Raw genomic sequence first — 23,392 nt, forward strand, 5'->3', positions numbered from 1 at the left:
AAAATAAAAAAAGCGTGTCGTAGCCATTACATTAAACAACATATTTGCAAAGTTTTAACTGTTTTAGTCAAGAATTGTTTGTGTAAGAGTGCTAAAACGTATGGATTATAAATTGACTAGTAAAAAGTTCAGAAGACTGTAAAATTTTTTTTAAACAATTTTAAGCAAAAATAAAAGAAGCGTGTCGTAGCCAATACATTAAACAACATGTTTGCAAAGTTTTAACTGTTTTAGTCAAGAATTGTTTGTGTAAGAGTGCTAAAACGTATGGATTATACATTGACTAGTAAAAAGTTCAGAAGACTTTAAAATTTTTTCTAAATAATTTTAAGCAAAAATAAAAAAAGCGTGTCGTAGCCAATACATTAAACAACATATTTGCAAAGTTTTAACTGTTTTAGTCAAGAATTGTTTGTGTAAGAGTGCTAAAACGTAAGGATTATACATTGACTAGTAAAAAGTTCAGAAGACTGTAAAATTTTTTCTAAACAATTTTAAGCAAAAATAAAAAAAGCGTGTCGTAGCCAATACATTAAACAACATGTTTGCAAAGTTTTAACTGTTTTAGTCAAGAATTGTTTGTGTAAGAGTGCTAAAACGTATGGGTTATATATTGACTAGTAAAAAGTTCAGAAGACTGTAAAATTTTTTCTAAACAATTTTAAGCAAAAATAAAAAAAGCGTGTCGTAGCCAATACATTAAACAACATGTTTGCAAAGTTTTAACTGTTTTAGTCAAGAATTGTTTGTGTAAGAGTGCTAAAACGTATGGATTATACATTGACTAGTAAAAAGTTCAGAAGACTGTAAAATTTTTTCTAAACAATTTTAAGCAAAAATAAAAAAAGCGTGTCGTAGCCAATACATTAAACAACATTTTTGCAAAGTTTTAACTGTTTTAGTCAAGAATAGTTTGTGTAAGAGTGCTAAAACGTATGGATTATACATTGACGAAAGCAAGCATAGGTGTTTTTTAATGTAAAAAGTTCAGAAGGCTGTAAAATTTTTTCTAATCAATTTTAAGCAAAAATAAAAAAAGCGTGTCGTAGCCAATACATTAAACAACATGTTTGCAAAGTTTTAACTGTTTTAGTCAAGAATTGTTTGTGTAAGAGTGCTAAAACGTATGGATTATACATTGACTAGTAAAAAGTTCAGAAGACTGTAAAATTTTTTCTAAACAATTTTAAGCAAAAATAAAAAAAGCGTGTCGTAGCCAATACATTAAACAACATATTTGCAAAGTTTTAACTGTTTTAGTCAAGAATTGTTTGTGTAAGAGAGCTAAAACGTATGGATTATACATTGACGAAAGCAAGCGTAGGTGTTTTTTAATGTAAAAAGTTCAGAAGACTGTAAAATTTTTTCTAAACAATTTTAAGCAAAAATAAAAAAAGCGTGTCGTAGCCAATACATTAAACAACATGTTTGCAAAGTTTTAACTGTTTTAGTCAAGAATTGTTTGTGTAAGAGTGCTAAAACCTATGGATTATACATTGACTAGTAAAAAGTTCAGAAGACTGTAAAATTTTTTCTAAACAATTTTTAGCAAAAATAAAAAAAGCGTGTCGTAGCCAATACATTAAACAACATATTTGCAAAGTTTTAACTGTTTTAGTTAAGAATTGTTTGTGTAAGAGTGCTCAAACGTATGGATTATACATTGACGAAAGCAAGCATTGGTGTTTTTTAATGTAAAAAGTTCAGAAGACCGTAAAATTTTTTCTTAACAATTTTAAGCAAAAATAAAAAAAGCGTGTCGTAGCCAATACATTAAACAATATATTTGCAAAGTTTTAACTGTTTTAGTCAAGAATTGTTTGTGTAAGAGTGCTAAAACGTATGGATTATACATTGACTAGTAAAAAGTTCAGAAGACTGTAAAATTTTTTCTAAACAATTTTAAGCAAAAATAAAAAAAGCGTGTCGTAGCCAATACATTAAACAACATATTTGCAAAGTTTTAACTGTTTTAGTCAAGAATTGTTTGTGTAAGAGTGCTAAAACGTATGGATTATACATTTACTAGTAAAAAGTTCAGAAGACTGTAAAATTTTTTTTAAACAATTTTAAGCAAAAATAAAAAAAGCGTGTCGTAGCCAATACATTAAACAACATATTTGCAAAGTTTTAACTCTTTTAGTTAAGAATTGTTTGTGTAAGAGTGCTAAAACGTATGGATTATACATTGACTAGTAAAAAGTTCAGAAGACTGTAAAATTTTTTCTAAACAATTTTAAGCAAAAATAAAAAAAGCGTGTCGTAGCCAATATATAAACAACATATTTGCAAAGTTTTAACTGTTTTAGTTAAGAATTGTTTGTGTAAGAGTGCTAAAACGTATGGATTATACATTGACGAAAGCAAGCATAGGTGTTTTTTAATGTAAAAAGTTCAGAAGACTGTAAAATTTTTTCTAAACAATTTTAAGCAAAAATAAAAAAAGCGTGTCGTAGCCAATACATTAAACAACATATTTGCAAAGTTTTAACTGTTTTAGTCAAGAATTGTTTGTGTAAGAGTGCTAAAACGTATGGATTATACATTGACTAGTAAAAAGTTCAGAAGACTGTAAAATTTTTTCTAAACAATTTTAAGCAAAAATAAAAAAAAGCGTGTCGTAGCCAATACATTAAACAACATATTTGCAAAGTTTTAACTGTTTTAGTTAAGAATTGTTTGTGTAAGAGTGCTAAAACATATGGATTATACATTGACGAAAGCAAGCATAGGTGTTTTTTAATGTAAAAAGTTCAGAAGACCGTAAAATTTTTCTAAACAATTTTAAGCAAAAATAAAAAAAGCGTGTCGTAGCCAATACATTAAACAACATATTTGCAAAGTTTTAACTGTTTTAGTCAAGAATTGTTTGTGTAAGAGTGCTAAAACGTATGGATTATACATTGACTAGTAAAAAGTTCAGAAGACTGTAAAATTTTTTCTAAACAATTTTAAGCAAAAATAAAAAAAGCGTGTCGTAGCCAATACATTAAACAACATATTTGCAAAGTTTTAACTGTTTTAGTCAAGAATTGTTTGTGTAAGAGTGCTAAAACGTATGGATTATACATTGACTAGTAAAAAGTTCAGAAGACTGTAAAATTTTTTCTAAACAATTTTAAGCAAAAATAAAAAAAAGCGTGTCGTAGCCAATACATTAAACAACATATTTGCAAAGTTTTAACTGTTTTAGTTAAGAATTGTTTGTGTAAGAGTGCTAAAACATATGGATTATACATTGACGAAAGCAAGCATAGGTGTTTTTTAATGTAAAAAGTTCAGAAGACCGTAAAATTTTTCTAAACAATTTTAAGCAAAAATAAAAAAAGCGTGTCGTAGCCAATACATTAAACAACATATTTGCAAAGTTTTAACTGTTTTAGTCAAGAATTGTTTGTGTAAGAGTGCTAAAACGTATGGATTATACATTGACTAGTAAAAAGTTCAGAAGACTGTAAAATTTTTTCTAAACAATTTTAAGCAAAAATAAAAAAAAGCGTGTCGTAGCCAATACATTAAACAACATATTTGCAAAGTTTTAACTGTTTTAGTCAAGAATTGTTTGTGTAAGAGTGCTAAAACGTATGGATTATACATTGACGAAAGCAAGCATAGGTGTTTTTTAATGTAAAAAGTTCAGAAGACTGTAAAATTTTTTCTAAACAATTTTAAGCAAAAATAAAAAAAGCGTGTCGTAGCCAATACATTAAACAACATATTTGCAAAGTTTTAACTGTTTTAGTCAAGAATTGTTTGTGTAAGAGTGCTAAAACGTATGGATTATACATTGACTAGTAAAAATTTCAGAAGACTGTAAAATTTTTTCTAAACAATTTTAAGCAAAAATAAAAAAAGCGTGTCGTAGCCAATACATTAAACAACATATTTGCAAAGTTTTAACTGTTTTAGTCAAGAATTGTTTGTGCAAGAGTGCTAAAACGTATGGATTATACATTGACTAAAAAGTTCAGAAGACTGTAAAATTTTTCTAAACAATTTTAAGCAAAAATAAAAAAAGCCTGTCGTAGCCAATACATCAAACAACATATTTGCAAAGTTTTAACTGTTTTAGTCAAGAATTGTTTGTGTAAGAGTGCTAAAACGTATGGATTATACATTGACTAGTAAAAAGTTCAGAAGATTGTAAAATTTTTCTAAACAATTTTAAGCAAAAATAAAAAAAGCGTGTCGTAGCCAATACATTAAACAACATATTTGCAAAGTTTTAACTGTTTTAGTCAAGAATTGTTTGTGTAAGAGTGCTAAAACGTATGGATTATACATTGACTAGTAAAAAGTTCAAAGACTGTAAAATTTTTTCTAGACAATTTTAAGCAAAAATAAAAAAAGCGTGTCGTAGCCAATACATTAAACAACATATTTGCAAAGTTTTAACTGTTTTAGTCAAGAATTGTTTGTGTAAGAGTGCTAAAACGTATTGATTATACATTGACTAGTAAAAAGTTCAGAAGACTGTAAAATTTTTTCTAAACAATTTTAAGCAAAAATAAAAAAAGCGTGTCGTAGCCAATACATTAAACAGCATATTTGCAAAGTTTTAACGGTTTTAGTCAAGAATTGTTTGTGTAAGAGTGCTAAAACGTATGGATTATACATTGACTAGTAAACATTTCAGAAGACTGTAAAATTTTTTCTAAACAATTTTAAGCAAAAATAAAAAAAGCGTGTCGTAGCCAATACATTAAACAACATATTTGCAAAGTTTTAAATGTTTTAGTCAAGAATTGTTTGTGCAAGAGTGCTAAAACGTATGGATTATACATTGACTAGTAAAAAGTTCAGAAGACTGTAAAATTTTTTTTAAACATTTTTAAGCCAAAATAAAAAAAGCGTGTCGTAGCCAATACATTAAACAACATATTTGCAAAGTTTTAACTGTTTTAGTCAAGAATTGTTTGTGTAAGAGTGCTAAAACGTATGGATTATACATTGACGAAAGCAAGCATATGTGTTTTTTAATGTTAAAAGTTCAGAAGGCTGTAAAATTTTTTTTAATCAATTTTAAGCAAAAATAAAAAAAGCGTGTCGTAGCCAATACATTAAACAACATATTTGCAAAGTTTTAACTGTTTTAGTCAAGAATTGTTTGTGTAAGAGTGCTAAAACGTATGGATTATACATTGACTAGTAAAAAGTTCAGAAGACTGTAAAATTTTTTCTAAACAATCTTAAGCAAAAATAAAAAAAGCGTGTCGTAGCCAATACATTAAACAACATATTTGCAAAGTTTTAACGGTTTTAGTCAAGAATTGTTTGTGTAAGAGTGCTAAAACGTATGGATTATACATTGACTAGTAAAAAGTTCAGAAGACTGTAAAATTTTTTCTAAACAATCTTAAGCAAAAATAAAAAAAGCGTGTCGTAGTCAATACATTAAACAACATGTTTGCAAAGTTTTAACTGTTTTAGTCAAGAATTGTTTGTGTAAGAGTGCTAAAACGTATGGATTATACATTGACTAGTAAAAAGTTCAGAAAACTGTAAAATTTTTTCTAAACAATTTTAAGCAAAAATAAAAAAAGCGTGTCGTAGCCAATACATTAAACAACATGTTTGCAAAGTTTTAACTGTTTTAGTCAAGAATTGTTTGTGTAAGAGTGCTAAAACGTATGAATTATACATTGACGAAAGCAAGCATATGTGTTTTTTAATGTAAAAAGTTCAGAAGGCTGTAAAATTTTTTCTTATCAATTTTAAGCAAAAATAAAAAAGCGTGTCGTAGCCAATACATTAAACAACATGTTTGCAAAGTTTTAACTGTTTTAGTCAAGAATTGTTTGTGTAAGAGTGCTAAAACGTATGGATTATACATTGACTAGTAAAAAGTTCAGAAGACTGTAAAATTTTTTCTAAACAATTTTAAGCAAAAATAAAAAAAGCGTGTCGTAGCCAGTACATTAAACAACATGTTTGCAAAGTTTTAACTGTTTTAGTCAAGAATAGTTTGTGTAAGAATGCTAAAACGTATGGATTATACATTGACGAAAGCAAGCATAGGTGTTTTTTAATGTAAAAAATTCAGAAGACCGTAAAATTTTTTTAATCAATTTTAAGCAAAATTAAAAAAAAGCGTGTCGTAGCCAATACATTAAACAACATGTTTGCAAAGTTTTAACTGTTTTAGTCAAGAATTGTTTGTGTAAGAGTGCTAAAACGTATGGATTATACATTGACTAGTAAAAAGTTCAGAAGACTGTAAAATTTTTTCTAAACAATTTTAAGCAAAAATAAAAAAAAGCGTGTCGTAGCCAATACATTAAACAACATATTTGCAAAGTTTTAACTGTTTTAGTCAAGAATTGTTTGTGTAAGAGTGCTAAAACGTATGGATTATACATTGACTAGTAAAAATTTCAGAAGACTGTAAAATTTTTTCTAAACAATTTTAAGCAAAAATAAAAAAAGCGTGTCGTAGCCAATACATTAAACAACATATTTGCAAAGTTTTAACTGTTTTAGTCAAGAATTGTTTGTGCAAGAGTGCTAAAACGTATGGATTATACATTGACTAAAAAGTTCAGAAGACTGTAAAATTTTTTTTAAACATTTTTAAGCCAAAATAAAAAAAGCGTGTCGTAGCCAATACATTAAACAACATATTTGCAAAGTTTTAACTGTTTTAGTCAAGAATTGTTTGTGTAAGAGTGCTAAAACGTATGGATTATACATTGACTAGTAAAAAGTTCAGAAGAGTGTAAAATTTTTCTAAACAATTTTAAGCAAAAATAAAAAAAGTGTGTCGTAGCCAATACATTAAACAACATATTTGCAAAGTTTTAACTGTTTTAGTCAAGAATTGTTTGTGTAAGAGTGCTAAAACGTATGGATTATAAATTGACTAGTAAAATGTTCAAAAGACTGTAAAATTTTTTCTAAACAATTTTAAGCAAAAATAAAAAAAGCGTGTCGTAGCCAATACATTAAACAACATATTTGGAAAGTTTTAACTGTTTTAGTCAAGAATTGTTTGTGTAAGAGTGCTAAAACGTATGGATTATTCATTGACTAGTAAAAAGTTCAGAAAACTGTAAAATTTTTTCTAAACAATTTTAAGCAAAAATAAAAAAAGCGTGTCGTAGCCAATACATTAAACAACATGTTTGCAAAGTTTTAACTGTTTTAGTCAAGAATTGTTTGTGTAAGAGTGCTAAAACGTATGGATTATACATTGACGAAAGCAAGCATATGTGTTTTTTAATGTTAAAAGTTCAGAAGGCTGTAAATTTTTTTTTAATCAATTTTAAGCAAAAATAAAAAAAGCGTGTCGTAGCCAATACATTAAACAACATGTTTGCAAAGTTTTAACTGTTTTAGTCAAGAATTGTTTGTGTAAGAGTGCTAAAACGTATGGATTATACATTGACTAGTAAAAAGTTCAGAAGACTGTAAAATTTTTTCTAAACAATTTTAAGCAAAAATAGAAAAAACGTGTCGTAGCCAATACATTAAACAACATGTTTGCAAAGTTTTAACTGTTTTAGTCAAGAATAGTTTGTGTAAGAATGCTAAAACGTATGGATTATACATTGACGAAAGCAAGCATAGGTGTTTTTCAATGTAAAAAGTTCAGAAGACCGTAAAATTTTTTCTAATCAATTTTAAGCAAAATTAAAAAAAGCGTGTCTTAGCCAATACATTAAACAACATGTTTGCAAAGTTTTAACTGTTTTAGTCAAGAATTGTTTGTGTAAGAGTGCTAAAACGTATGGATTATACATTGACTAGTAAAAAGTTCAGAAGACTGTAAAATTTTTTCTAAACAATTTTAAGCAAAAATAAAAAAAGCGTGTCGTAGCCAATACATTAAACAACATATTTGCAAAGTTTTAACTGTTTTAGTCAAGAATTGTTTGTGTAAGAGTGCTAAAACGTATGGATTATACATTGACTAGTAAAAAGTTCAGAAGAATGTCAAATTTTTTCTAAACAATTTTAAGCAAAAATAAAAAAAAGCGTGTCGTAGCCAATACATTAAACAACATATTTGCAAAGTTTTGACTGTTTTAGTCAAGAATTGTTTGTGTAAGAGTGCTAAAACGTATGGATTATACATTGACGAAAGCAAGCATAGGTGTTTTTTAATGTAAAAAGTTCAGAAGACTGTAAAATTTTTTCTAATCAATTTTAAGCAAAATTAAAAATACGTGTCGTAGCCAATACATTAAACAACATGTTTGCAAAGTTTTAACTGTTTTAGTCAAGAATTGTTTGTGTAAGAGTGCTAAAACGTATGGATTATACATTGACTAGTAAAAAGTTCAGAAGACTGTAAAATTTTTTTTAAACAATTTTAAGCAAAAATAAAAAAAGCGTGTCGTAGCCAATTCATTAAACAACATATTTGCAAAGTTTTAACTGTTTTAGTCAAGAATTGTTTGTGTAAGAGTGCTAAAACGTATGGATTATACATTGACGAAAGCAAGCATAGGTGTTTTTTAATGTAAAAAGTTCAGAAGACTGTAAAATTTTTTCTAAACAATTTTAAGCAAAAATAAAAAAAGCGTGTCGTAGCCAATACATTAAACAACATATTTGGAAAGTTTTAACTGTTTTAGTCAAGAATTGTTTGTGTAAGAGTGCTAAAACGTATGGATTATACATTGACTAGTAAAAAGTTCAGAAGAGTGTAAAATTTTTCTAAACAATTTTAAGCAAAAATAAAAAAAGCCTGTCGTAGCCAATACATCAAACAACATATTTGCAAAGTTTTAACTGTTTTAGTCAAGAATTGTTTGTGTAAGAGTGCTAAAACGTATGGATTATACATTGACTAGTAAAAAGTTCAGAAGATTGTAAAATTTTTCTAAACAATTTTAAGCAAAAATAAAAAAAGCGTGTCGTAGCCAATACATTAACCAACATATTTGCAAAGTTTTAACTGTTTTAGTCAAGAATTGTTTGTGTAAGAGTGCTAAAACGTATGGATTATACATTGACTAGTAAAAAGTTCAGAAGACTGTAAAATTTTTTCTAAACAATTTTAAGCAAAAATAAAAAAAAGCGTGTCGTAGCCAATACATTAAACAACATATTTGCAAAGTTTTAACGGTTTTAGTCAAGAATTGTTTGTGTAAGAGTGCTAAAACGTATGGATTATACATTGACTAGTAAAAAGTTCAGAAGACTGTAAAATTTTTTCTAAACAATTTTAAGCAAAAATAAAAAAAGCGTGTCGTAGCCAATACATTAAACAACATGTTTGCAAAGTTTTAACTGTTTTAGTCGAGAATTGTTTGTGCAAGAGTGCTAAAACGTATGGATTATACATTGACTAGTAAAAAGTTCAGAAGACTGTAAAATTTTTTTTAAACATTTTTAAGCCAAAATAAAAAAAGCGTGTCGTAGCCAATACATTAAACAACATATTTGCAAAGTTTTAACTGTTTTAGTCAAGAATTGTTTGTGTAAGAGTGCTAAAACGTATGGATTATACATTGACTAGTAAAAAGTTCAGAAGAGTGTAAAATTTTTCTAAACAATTTTAAGCAAAAATAAAAAAAGTGTGTCGTAGCCAATACATTAAACAACATATTTGCAAAGTTTTAACTGTTTTAGTCAAGAATTGTTTGTGTAAGAGTGCTAAAACATATGGATTATACATTGACTAGTAAAAAGTTCAAAAGACTGTAAAATTTTTTCTAAACAATCTTAAGCAAAAATAAAAAAAGCGTGTCGTAGCCAATACATTAAACAACATGTTTGCAAAGTTTTAACTGTTTTAGTCAAGAATTGTTTGTGTAAGAATGCTAAAACGTATGGATTATACATTGACTAGTAAAAAGTTCAGAAGACTGTAAAATTTTTTCTAAACAATTTTAAGCAAAAATAAAAAAAGCGTGTCTTAGCCAATACATTAAACAACATATTTGAAAAGTTTTAACTGTTTTAGTCAAGAATTGTTTGTGTAAGAGTGCTAAAACGTATGGATTATACATTGACGAAAGCAAGCATGGGTGTTTTTTAATGTTAAAAGTTCAGAAGGCTGTTAAATTTTTTCTAATCAACTTTAAGCAAAAATAAAAAAAGCGTGTCGTAGCCAATACATTAAACAACATGTTTGCAAAGTTTTAACTGTTTTAGTCAAGAATAGTTTGTGTAAGAATGCTAAAACGTATGGATTATACATTGACGAAAGCAAGCATAGGTGTTTTTTAATGTAAAAAGTTCAGAAGACCGTAAAATTTTTTCTAATCAATTTTAAGCAAAATTAAAAAAAGCGTGTCGTAGCCAATACATTAAACAACATGTTTGCAAAGTTTTAACTGTTTTAGTCAAGAATTGTTTGTGTAAGAGTGCTAAAACGTATGGATTATACATTGACTAGTAAAAAGTTCAGAAGACTGTAAAATTTTTTCTAAACAATTTTAAGCAAAAATAAAAAAAAGCGTGTCGTAGCCAATACATTAAACAACATATTTGCAAAGTTTTAACTGTTTTAGTCAAGAATTGTTTGTGTAAGAGTGCTAAAACGTATGGATTATACATTGACGAAAGCAAGCATAGGTGTTTTTTAATGTAAAAAGTTCAGAAGACTGTAAAATTTTTTCTAAACAGTTTTAAGCAAAAATAAAAAAAGCGTGTCGTAGCCAATACATTAAACAACATATTTGCAAAGTTTTAACTGTCTTAGTCAAGAATTGTTTGTGTAAGAGTGCTAAAACTTATGGATTATACATTGACTAGTAAAAAGTTCAGAAGACTTTAAAATTTTTTCTAAACAATTTTAAGTAAAAATAAAAAAAGCGAGTCGTAGCCAATACATTAAACAACATATTTGCAAAGTTTTAACTGTTTTAGTCGAGAATTGTTTGTGCAAGAGTGCTAAAACGTATGGATTATACATTGACTAGTAAAAAGTTCAGAAGACTGTAAAATTTTTTTGAAACATTTTTAAGCCAAAATAAAAAAAGCGTGTCGTAGCCAATACATTAAACAACATGTTTGCAAAGTTTTAACTGTTTTAGTCAAGAATTGTTTGTGTAAGAGTGCTAAAACGTATGGATTATACATTGACTAGTAAAAAGTTCAGAAGGCTGTAAAATTTTTTCTAAACAATTTTAAGCAAAAATAAAAAAAGCGTGTCGTAGCCAATACATTAAACAACATGTTTGCAAAGTTTTAACTGTTTTAGTCAAGAATTGTTTGTGTAAGAATGCTAAAACGTATGGATTATACATTGACTAGTAAAAAGTTCAGAAGACTGTAAAATTTTTTATAAACAATTTTAAGCAAAAATAAAAAAAGCGTGTCGTAGCCAATACATTAAACAACATGTTTGCAAAGTTTTAACTGTTTTAGTCAAGAATTGTTTGTGTAAGAGTGCTAAAACGTATGGATTATACATTGACGAAAGCAAGCATAGGTGTTTTTTAATGTAAAAAGTTCGGAAGGCTGTAAAATTTTTTCTAATCAATTTTAAGCAAAAATAAAAAAAGCGTGTCGTAGCCAATACATTAAACAACATGTTTGCAAAGTTTTAACTGTTTTAGTCAAGAATTGTTTGTGTAAGAGTGCTAAAACGTATGGATTATACATTGACTAGTAAAAAGTTCAGAAGGCTGTAAAATTTTTTCTAAACAATTTTAAGCAAAAATAAAAAAAGCGTGTCGTAGCCAATACATTAAACAACATGTTTGCAAAGTTTTAACGGTTTTAGTCAAGAATTGTTTGTGTAAGAGTGCTAAAACGTATGGATTATACATTGACTAGTAAAAAGTTCAGAAGACTGTAAAATTTTTTCTAAACAATTTTAAGCAAAAATAAAAAAAGCGTGTCGTAGCCAATACATTAAACAACATATTTGCAAAGTTTTAACTGTTTTAGTCGAGAATTGTTTGTGCAAGAGTGCTAAAACGTATGGATTATACATTGACTAGTAAAAAGTTCAGAAGACTGTAAAATTTTTTTTAAACATTTTTAAGCCAAAATAAAAAAAGCGTGTCGTAGCCAATACATTAAACAACATATTTGCAAAGTTTTAACTGTTTTAGTCAAGAATTGTTTGTGTAAGAGTGCTAAAACGTATGGATTATACATTGACTAGTAAAAAGTTCAGAAGAGTGTAAAATTTTTCTAAACAATTTTAAGCAAAAATAAAAAAAGTGTGTCGTAGCCAATACATTAAACAACATATTTGCAAAGTTTTAACTGTTTTAGTCAAGAATTGTTTGTGTAAGAGTGCTAAAACATATGGATTATACATTGACTAGTAAAAAGTTCAAAAGACTGTAAAATTTTTTCTAAACAATTTTAACAAAAACAAAAAAAGCGTGTCGTAGCCAATACATTAAACAACATATTTGCAAAGTTTTAACGGTTTTAGTCAAGAATTGTTTGTGTAAGAGTGCTAAAACGTATGGATTATACATTGACTAGTAAAAAGTTCAGAAGACTGTAAAATTTTTTCTAAACAATCTTAAGCAAAAATAAAAAAGCGTGTCGTAGTCAACACATTAAACAACATGTTTGCAAAGTTTTAACTGTTTTAGTCAAGAATTGTTTGTGTAAGAGTGCTAAAACGTATGGATTATACATTGACTAGTAAAAAGTTCAGAAGACTGTAAAATTTTTTCTAAACAATTTTAAGCAAAAATAAAAAAAGCGTGTCGTAGCCAATACATTAAACAACATGTTTGCAAAGTTTTAACTGTTTTAGTCAAGAATAGTTTGTGTAAGAATGCTAAAACGTATGGATTATACATTGACGAAAGCAAGCATAGGTGTTTTTTAATGTAAAAAGTTCAGAAGACCGTAAAATTTTTTCTAATCAATTTTAAGCAAAATTAAAAAAAGCGTGTCGTAGCCAATACATTAAACAACATGTTTGCAAAGTTTTAACTGTTTTAGTCAAGAATTGTTTGTGTAAGAGTGCTAAAACGTATGGATTATACATTGACTAGTAAAAAGTTCAGAAGACTGTAAAATTTTTTCTAAACAATTTTAAGCAAAAATAAAAAAAAGCGTGTCGTAGCCAATACATTAAACAACATATTTGCAAAGTTTTAACTGTTTTAGTCAAGAATTGTTTGTGTAAGAGTGCTAAAACGTATGGATTATACATTGACGAAAGCAAGCATAGGTGTTTTTTAATGTAAAAAGTTCAGAAGACTGTAAAATTTTTTCTAAACAATTTTAAGTAAAAATAAAAAAAGCGAGTCGTAGCCAATACATTAAACAACATATTTGCAAAGTTTTAACTGTTTTAGTCGAGAATTGTTTGTGCAAGAGTGCTAAAACGTATGGATTATACATTGACTAGTAAAAAGTTCAGAAGACTGTAAAATTTTTTTGAAACATTTTTAAGCCAAAATAAAAAAAGCGTGTCGTAGCCAATACATTAAACAACATATTTGCAAAGTTTTAACTGTTTTAGTCAAGAATTGTTTGTGTAAGAGTGCTAAAACGTATGGATTATACATTGACTAGTAAAAAGTTCAGAAGGCTGTAAAATTTTTTCTAAACAATTTTAAGCAAAAATAAAAAAAGCGTGTCGTAGCCAATACATTAAACAACATGTTTGCAAAGTTTTAACTGTTTTAGTCAAGAATTGTTTGTGTAAGAATGCTAAAACGTATGGATTATACATTGACTAGTAAAAAGTTCAGAAGACTGTAAAATTTTTTATAATTAATTTTAAGCAAAAATAAAAAAAGCGTGTCGTAGCCAATACATTAAACAACATGTTTGCAAAGTTTTAACTGTTTTAGTCAAGAATTGTTTGTGTAAGAGTGCTAAAACGTATGGATTATACATTGACGAAAGCAAGCATAGGTGTTTTTTAATGTAAAAAGTTCGGAAGGCTGTAAAATTTTTTCTAATCAATTTTAAGCAAAAATAAAAAAAGCGTGTCGTAGCCAATACATTAAACAACATGTTTGCAAAGTTTTAACTGTTTTAGTCAAGAATTGTTTGTGTAAGAGTGCTAAAACGTATGGATTATACATTGACTAGTAAAAAGTTCAGAAGGCTGTAAAATTTTTTCTAAACAATTTTAAGCAAAAATAAAAAAAGCGTGTCGTAGCCAATACATTAAACAACATGTTTGCAAAGTTTTAACTGTTTTAGTCAAGAATTGTTTGTGTAAGAATGCTAAAACGTATGGATTATACATTGACGAAAGCAAGCATAGGTGTTTTTTAATGTAAAAAGTTCAGAAGGCTGTAAAATTTTTTCTAATCAATTTTAAGCAAAAATAAAAAAAGCGTGTCGTAGCCAATACATAAAACAACATGTTTGTAAAGTTTTAACTGTTTTAGTCAAGAATTGTTTGTGTAAGAGTGCTAAAACGTATGGATTATACATTGACTAGTAAAAAGTTCAGAAGACTTTAAATTTTTTCTAAACAATTTTAAGCAAAAATAAAAAAAGCGTATCGTAGCCAATACATTAAACAACATATTTGCAAAGTTTTAACTGTTTTAGTCAAGAATTGTTTGTGTAAGAGTGCTAAAACGTATGGATTATACATTGACGAAAGCAAGCATAGGTGTTTTTTAATGTAAAAAGTTCAGAAGGCTGTAAAATTTTTTCTAATCAATTTTAAGCAAAAATAAAAAAAGCGTGTCGTAGCAAATACATTAAACAACATGTTTGCAAAGTTTTAACTGTTTTAGTCAAGAATTGTTTGTGTAAGAGTGCTAAAACGTATGGATTATACATTGACTAGTAAAAAGTTCAGAAGACTGTAAAATTTTTTCTAAACAATTTTAAGCAAAAATAAAAAAAGAGTGTCGTAGCCAATACATTAAACAACATATTTGCAAAGTTTTAACTGTTTTAGTCAAGAATTGTTTGTGTAAGAGTGCTAAAACGTATGGATTATACATTGACGAAAGCAAGCATAGGTGTTTTTTAATGTAAAAAGTTCAGAAGGCTGTAAAATTTTTTCTAAACAATTTTAAGCAAAAATAAAAAAAGCGTGTGGTAGCCAATACATTAAACAACATGTTTGCAAAGTTTTAACTGTTTTAGTCAAGAATTGTTTGTGTAAGAGTGCTAAAACGTATGGATTATACATTGACGAAAGCAAGCATAGGTGTTTTTTAATGTAAAAAGTTCAGAAGGCTGTAAAATTTTTTCTAGACAATTTTAAGCAAAAATAAAAAAAGCGTGTCGTAGCCAATACATTGAACAACATGTTTGCAAAGTTTTAACTGTTTTAGTCAAGAATTGTTTGTGTAAGAGTGCTAAATCGTAGGGATTGTACATTGACTAGTAAAAAGTTCAGAAGACTGTAAAATTTTTTCTAAACAATTTTAAGCAAAAATAAAAAAAGCATGTCGTAGCCAATACATTAAACAACATGTTTGCAAAGTTTTAACTGTTTTAGTCAAGAATTGTTTGTGTAAGAGTGCTAAAACGAATGGATTATACATTAACTAGTAAAAAGTTCAGAAGGCTGTAAAATTTTTTCTAATCAATTTTAAGCAAAAATAAAAAAAGTGTGTCGTAGCCAATACATAAAACAACATGTTTGCAAAGTTTTAACTGTTTTAGTCAAGAATTGTTTGTGTAAGAGTGCTAAAACGTATGGATTATACATTGACTAGTAAAAAGTTCAGAAGACTGTAAAATGTTTTCTAAACAATTTTAAGCAAAAATAAAAAAAGCGTATCGTAGCAAATACATTAAACAACATATTTGCAAAGTTTTAACTGTTTTAGTCAAGAATTGTTTGTGTAAGAGTGCTAAAACGTATGGATTATACATTGACTAGTAAAAAGTTCAGAAGACTGTAAAATTTTTTCTAAATAATTTTAAGCAAAAATAAAAAAAGCGTATCGTTGCCAATACATTAAACAACATATTTGCAAAGTTTTAACTGTTTTAGTCAAGAATTGTTTGTGTAAGAGTGCTAAATCGTATGGATTATACATTGACTAGTAAAAAGTTCAGAAGACTGTAAAATTTTTTCTAAACAATTTTAAGCAAAAATAAAAAAAGCGTGTCGTAGCCAATACATTAAACAACATATTTGCAAAGTTTTAACTGTTTTAGTCAAGAATTTTTTGTGTAAGAGTGCTAAAACGTATTGATTATTCATTGACGAAAGCAATCATAGGTGTTTTTAATGTAAAAAGTTCAGAAGACTGTAAAATTTTTTCTAAACAATTTTAAGCAAAAATAAAAAAAGCGTGTCGTAGCCAATACATTAAACAACATATTTGCAAAGTTTTAACTGTTTTAGTCAAGAATTGTTTGTGTAAGAGTGCTAAAACGAATGGATTATACATTAACTAGTAAAAAGTTCAGAAGGCTGTAAAATTTTTTCTAATCAATTTTAAGCAAAAATAAAAAAAGTGTGTCGTAGCCAATACATAAAACAACATGTTTGCAAAGTTTTAACTGTTTTAGTCAAGAATTGTTTGTGTAAGAGTGCTAAAACGTATGGATTATACATTGACTAGTAAAAAGTTCAGAAGACTGTAAAATGTTTTCTAAACAATTTTAAGCAAAAATAAAAAAAGCGTATCGTAGCAAATACATTAAACAACATATTTGCAAAGTTTTAACTGTTTTAGTCAAGAATTGTTTGTGTAAGAGTGCTAAAACGTATGGATTATACATTGACTAGTAAAAAGTTCAGAAGACTGTAAAATTTTTTCTAAATAATTTTAAGCAAAAATAAAAAAAGCGTATCGTTGCCAATACATTAAACAACATATTTGCAAAGTTTTAACTGTTTTAGTCAAGAATTGTTTGTGTAAGAGTGCTAAATCGTATGGATTATACATTGACTAGTAAAAAGTTCAGAAGACTGTAAAATTTTTTCTAAACAATTTTAAGCAAAAATAAAAAAAGCGTGTCGTAGCCAATACATTAAACAACATATTTGCAAAGTTTTAACTGTTTTAGTCAAGAATTTTTTGTGTAAGAGTGCTAAAACGTATGGATTATTCATTGACGAAAGCAATCATAGGTGTTTTTAATGTAAAAAGTTCAGAAGACTGTAAAATTTTTTCTAAACAATTTTAAGCAAAAATAAAAAAAGCGTGTCGTAGCCAATACATTAAACAACATATTTGCAAAGTTTTAACTGTTTTAGTCAAGAATTGTTTGTGTAAGAGTGCTAAAACGTATGGATTATACATTGACTAGTAAAAAGTTCAGAAGACTGTAAAATTTTTTCTAAACAATTTTAAGCAAAAATAAAAAAAGCGTGTCGTAGCCAATACATTAAACAACATATTTGAAAAGTTTTAACTGTTTTAGTCAAGAATTGTTTGTGTAAGAGTGCTAAAACGTATGGATTATACATTGACGAAAGCAAGCATAGGTGTTTTTTAATGTAAAAAGTTCAGAAGACTGTAAAATTTTTTCTAAACAATTTTAAGCAAAAATAAAAAAAGCGTGTCGTAGCCAATACATTAAACAACATATTTGCAAAGTTTTAACTGTTTTAGTAAAGAATTGTTTGTGTAAGAGTGCTATTACGTATGGATTATACATTGACGAAAGCAAGCATAGGTGTTTTTTAATGTAAAAAGTTCAGAAGACTGTAAATTTTTTTCTAAACATTTTTAAGCAAAAATAAAAAAAGCGTGTCGTAGCAAATACATTAAACAACATATTTGCAAAGTTTTAACTGTTTTAGTCAGGAATTGTTTGTGTAAGAATGCTAAAACGTATGGATTATACATTGACTAGTAAAAAGTTCAGAAGACTGTAAATTTTTTTTTGAACAATTTTAAGCAAAAATAAAAAAAGCGTGTCGTAGCCAATACATTAAACAACATGTTTGCAAAGTTTTAACTGTTTTAGTCAAGAATTGTTTGTGTAAGAGTGCTAAAACGTATAGATTATACATTAACTAGTAAAAAGTTCAGAAGGCTGTAAAATTTTTTCTAATCAATTTTAAGCAAAAATAAAAAAAGCGTGTCGTAGCAAATACATTAAACAACATGTTTGCAAAGTTTTACATGTTTTAGTCAAGAATTGTTTGTGTAAGAGTGCTAAAACGTATGGATTATACATTGACTAGTAAAAAGTTCAGAAGACTGTAAAATTTTTTCTAAATAATTTTAAGCAAAAATAAAAAAAGCGTGTCGTAGCCAATACATTAAACAACATGTTTGCAAAGTTTTAACTGTTTTAGTCAAGAATTGTTTGTGTAAGAGTGCTAAAACGTATGGATTATACATTGACGAAAGCAAGCATAGGTGTTTTTTTATGTAAAAAGTTCGGAAGGCTGTAAAATTTTTTCTAATCAATTTTAAGCAAAAATAAAAAAAGCGTGTCGTAGCCAATACATTAAACAACATGTTTGCAAAGTTTTAACTGTTTTAGTCAAGAATTGTTTGTGTAAGAGTGCTAAAACGTATGGATTATACATTGACTAGTAAAAAGTTCAGAAGACTGTAAAATTTTTTCTAAACATTTTTAAGCAAAAATAAAAAAAGCGTATCGTAGCAAATACATTAAACAACATATTTGCAAAGTTTTAACTGTTTTAGTCAAGAAATGTTTGTGTAAGAGTGCTAAATCGTATGGATTATACATTGACTAGTAAAAAGTTCAGAAGACTGTAAAATTTTTTCTAAACAATTTTAAGCAAAAATAAAAAAAGCGTATCGTAGCCAATACATTAAACAACATATTTGCAAAGTTTTAACTGTTTTATTCAAGAATTGTTTGTGTAAGAGTGCTAAATCGTATGGATTATACATTGACTAGTAAAAAGTTCAGAAGACTGTAAAATTTTTTCTAAACAATTTTAAGCAAAAATAAAAAAAGCGTGTCGTAGCCAATACATTAAACAACATATTTGCAAAGTTTTAACTGTTTTAGTCAAGAATTGTTTGTGTAAGAGTGCTAAAACGTATGGATTATACATTGACGAAAGCAAGCATAGGTGTTTTTTAATGTAAAAAGTTCAGAAAACTGTAAAATTTTTTTTTAAACAATTTTAAGCAAGATTAAAAAAAGCGTGTCGTAGCCAATACATTAAACTACATATTTGCAAAGTTTTAACTGTTTTAGTCAAGAATTGTTTGTGTAAGAGTGCTAAAACGTATGGATTATACATTGACTAGTAAAAAGTTCAGAAGACTGTAAAATTTTTTCTAAACAATTTTAAGCAAAAATAAAAAAAGCGTGTCGTAGCCAATACATTAAACAACATATTTGAAAAGTTTTAACTGTTTTAGTCAAGAATTGTTTGTGTAAGAGTGCTAAAACGTATGGATTATACATTGACGAAAGCAAGCATAGGTGTTTTTTAATGTAAAAAGTTCAGAAGACTGTAAAATTTTTTCTAAACAATTTTAAGCAAAAATAAAAAAAGCGTGTCGTAGCCAATACATTAAACAACATATTTGCAAAGTTTTAACTGTTTTAGTCAAGAATTGTTTGTGTAAGAGTGCTAAAACGTATGGATTATACATTGACTAGTAAAAAGTTCAGAAGACTGTAAAATTTTTTCTAAACAATTTTAAGCAAAAAAAAAAAAAGCGTGTCGTAGCCAATACATTAAACAACATGTTTGCAAAGTTTTAACTGTTTTAGTCAAGAATTGTTTGTGTAAGAGTGCTAAAACGTATGGATTATACATTGACGAAAGCAAGCATAGGTGTTTTTTAATGTAAAAAGTTCAGAAGGCTGTAAAATTTTTTCTAATCAATTTTAAGCAAAAATAAAAAAATTGTGTCGTAGCCAATACATTAAACAACATGTTTGCAAAGTTTTAACTGTTTTAGTCAAGAATTGTTTGTGTAAGAGTGCTAAAACGTATGGATTATACATTGACTATTAAAAAGTTCAGAAGACTTTAAAATTTTTTCTAAACAATTTTAAGCAAAAATAATAAAAGCTTGTCGTAGCCAATACATTAAACAACATATTTGCAAAGTTTTAACTGTTTTAGTCAAGAATTGTTTGTGTAAGAGTGCTAAAACGTATGGATTATACATTGACTAGTAAAAAGTTCAGAAGACTGTAAAATTTTTTCTAAACAATTTTAAGCAAAAATAAAAAAAGCTTGTCGTAGCCAATACATTAAACAACATAGTTGCAAAGTTTTAACTGTTTTAGTAAAGAATTGTTTGTGTAAGAGTGCTATTACGTATGGATTATACATTGACGAAAGCAAGCATAGGTGTTTTTTAATGTAAAAAGTTCAGAAGACTGTAAAATTTTTTCTAAACATTTTTAAGCAAAAATAAAAAAAGCGTGTCGTAGCCAATACATTAAACAACATATTTGCAAAGTTTTAACTGTTTTAGTCAAGAATTGTTTGTGTAAGAGTGCTAAAACATATGGATTATACATTGACTAGTAAAAAGTTCAGAAGACTGTAAAATTTTTTTTGAACAATTTTAAGCAAAAATAAAAAAAGCGTGTCGTAGCCAATACATTAAACAACATGTTTGCAAAGTTTTAACTGTTTTAGTCAAGAATTGTTTGTGTAAGAGTGCTAAAACGTATGGATTATACATTGACGAAAGCAAGCATAGGTGTTTTTTAATGTAAAAAGTTCAGAAGGCTGTAAAATTTTTTCTAATCAATTTTAAGCAAAAAAAAAAAAGCGTGTCGTAGCCAATACATTAAACAACATGTTTGCAAAGTTTTAACTGTTTTAGTCAAGAATTGTTTGTGTAAGAGTGCTAAAACGTATGGATTATACATTGACGAAAGCAAGCATAGGTGTTTTTTAATGTAAAAAGTTCAGAAGGCTGTAAAATTTTTTCTAATCAATTTTAAGCAAAATTAAAAAATCGTGTCGTAGCCAATACATTAAACAACATGTTTGCAAAGTTTTAACTGTTTTAGTCAAGAATTGTTTGTGTAAGAGTGCTAAAACGTATGGATTATACATTGACTAGTAAAAAGTTCAGAAGACTGTAAAATTTTTTTTGAACAATTTTAAGCAAAAATAAAAAAAGCGTGTCGTAGCCAATACATTAAACAACATGTTTGCAAAGTTTTAACTGTTTTAGTCAAGAATTGTTTGTGTAAGAGTGCTAAAACGTATGGATTATACATTGACGAAAGCAAGCATAGGTGTTTTTTAATGTAAAAAGTTCAGAAGGCTGTAAAATTTTTTCTAATCAATTTTAAGCAAAAATAAAAAAAGCATGTCGTAGCCAATACATTAAACAACATGTTTGCAAAGTTTTAACTGTTTTAGTCAAGAATTGTTTGTGTAAGAGTGCTAAAACGTATGGATTATACATTGACTAGTAAAAAGTTCAGAAGACTGTAAAATTTTTTCTAAACAATTTTAAGCAAAAAAAAAAAAGCGTGTCGTAGCCAATACATTAAACAACATGTTTGCAAAGTTTTAACTGTTTTAGTCAAGAATTGTTTGTGTAAGAGTGCTAAAACGTATGGATTATACATTGACGAAAGCAAGCATAGGTGTTTTTTAATGTAAAAAGTTCAGAAGGCTGTAAAATTTTTCTAATCAATTTTAAGCAAAAATAAAAAAATTGTGTCGTAGCCAATACATTAAACAACATGTTTGCAAAGTTTTAACTGTTTTAGTCAAGAATTGTTTGTGTAAGAGTGCTAAAACGTATGGATTATACATTGACTAGTAAAAAGTTCAGAAGACTGTAAAATTTTTTCTAAACAATTTTAAGCAAAAATAAAAAAAGCGTGTCGTAGCCAATACATTAAACAACATAGTTGCAAAGTTTTAAATGTTTTAGTCAAGAATTGTTTGTTTAAGAGTGCTAAAACGTATGGATTATACATTGACGAAAGCAAGCATAGGTGTTTTTAATGTAAAAAGTTCAGAAGGCTGTAAAATTTTTTCTAATCAATTTTAAGCAAAAAAAAAAAAGCGTGTCGTAGCCAATACATTAAACAACATGTTTGCAAAGTTTTAACTGTTTTAGTCAAGAATTGTTTGTGTAAGAGTGCTAAAACGTATGGATTATACATTGACGAAAGCAAGCATAGGTGTTTTTTAATGTAAAAAGTTCAGAAGGCTGTAAAATTTTTTCTAATCAATTTTAAGCAAAATTAAAAAATCGTGTCGTAGCCAATACATTAAACAACATGTTTGCAAAGTTTTAACTGTTTTAATCAAGAATTGTTTGTGTAAGAGTGCTTAAACGTATGGATTATACATTGACTAGTAAAAAGTTCAGAAGACTGTAAAATTTTTTCTAAACAATTTTAAGCAAAAAAAAAAAAGCGTGTCGTAGCCAATACATTAAACAACATGTTTGCAAAGTTTTAACTGTTTTAGTCAAGAATTGTTTGTGTAAGAGTGCTAAAACGTATGGATTATACATTGACGAAAGCAAGCATAGGTGTTTTTTAATGTAAAAAGTTCAGAAGGCTGTAAAATTTTTCTAATCAATTTTAAGCAAAAATAAAAAAAATTGTGTCGTAGCCAATACATTAAACAACATGTTTGCAAAGTTTTAACTGTTTTAGTCAAGAATTGTTTGTGTAAGAGTGCTAAAACGTATGGATTATACATTGACTAGAAAAAAGTTCAGAAGACTGTAAAATTTTTTCTAAACAATTTTAAGCAAAAATAAAAAAAGCGTTTCGTAGCCAATACATTAAACAACATATTTGCAAAGTTTTAACTGTTTTAGTCAAGAATTGTTTGTGTAAGAGTGCTAAAACGTATGGATTATACATTGACTAGTAAAAAGTTCAGAAGACTGTAAAGTTTTTTATAAACAATTTTAAGCAAAAATAAATAAAGCGTGTCGTAGCCAATACATTAAACAACATGTTTGCAAAGTTTTAACTGTTTTAGTCAAGAATTGTTTGGGTAAGAGTGCTAAAACGTATGGATTATACATTGACTAGTAAAAATTTCAGAAGACTGTAAAATTTTTTCTAAACAATTTTAAGCAAAAATAAAAAAAGCGTGTCGTAGCCAATACATTAAACAACATGTTTGCAAAGTTTTAACTGTTTTAGTCAAGAATTGTTTGTGTAAGAGTGCTAAAACGTATGGATTATACATTGAGTAGTAAAAAGTTCAGAAGACTGTAAAATTTTTTCTAAACAATTTTAAGCAAAAATAAAAAAAGCGTGTCGTAGCCAATACATTAAACAACATATTTGCAAAGTTTTAACTGTGTTAGTCAAGAATTGTTTGTGTAAGAGTGCTAAAACGTATGGATTATACATTGACTAGTAAAAAGTTCAGAAGACTGTAAAATTTTTTCTAAACAATTTTAAGCAAAAATAAAAAAAGCGTGTCGTAGCCAATACATTAAACAACATGTTTGCAAAGTTTTAACGGTTTTAGTCAAGAATTGTTTGTGTAAGAGTGCTAAAACGTATGGATTATACATTGACTAGTAAAAAGTTCAGAAGACTGTAAATTTTTTTCTAAACAATTTTAAGCAAAAATAAAAAAAGCGTGTCGTAGCCAATACATTAAACAACATGTTTGCAAAGT

This window comes from Thalia democratica, chromosome 2 (assembly GCF_965202585.1).
Source record: "Thalia democratica chromosome 2, ktThaDemo2.hap1.1, whole genome shotgun sequence".
Taxonomy (NCBI): Eukaryota; Metazoa; Chordata; class Thaliacea; order Salpida; family Salpidae; genus Thalia; species Thalia democratica.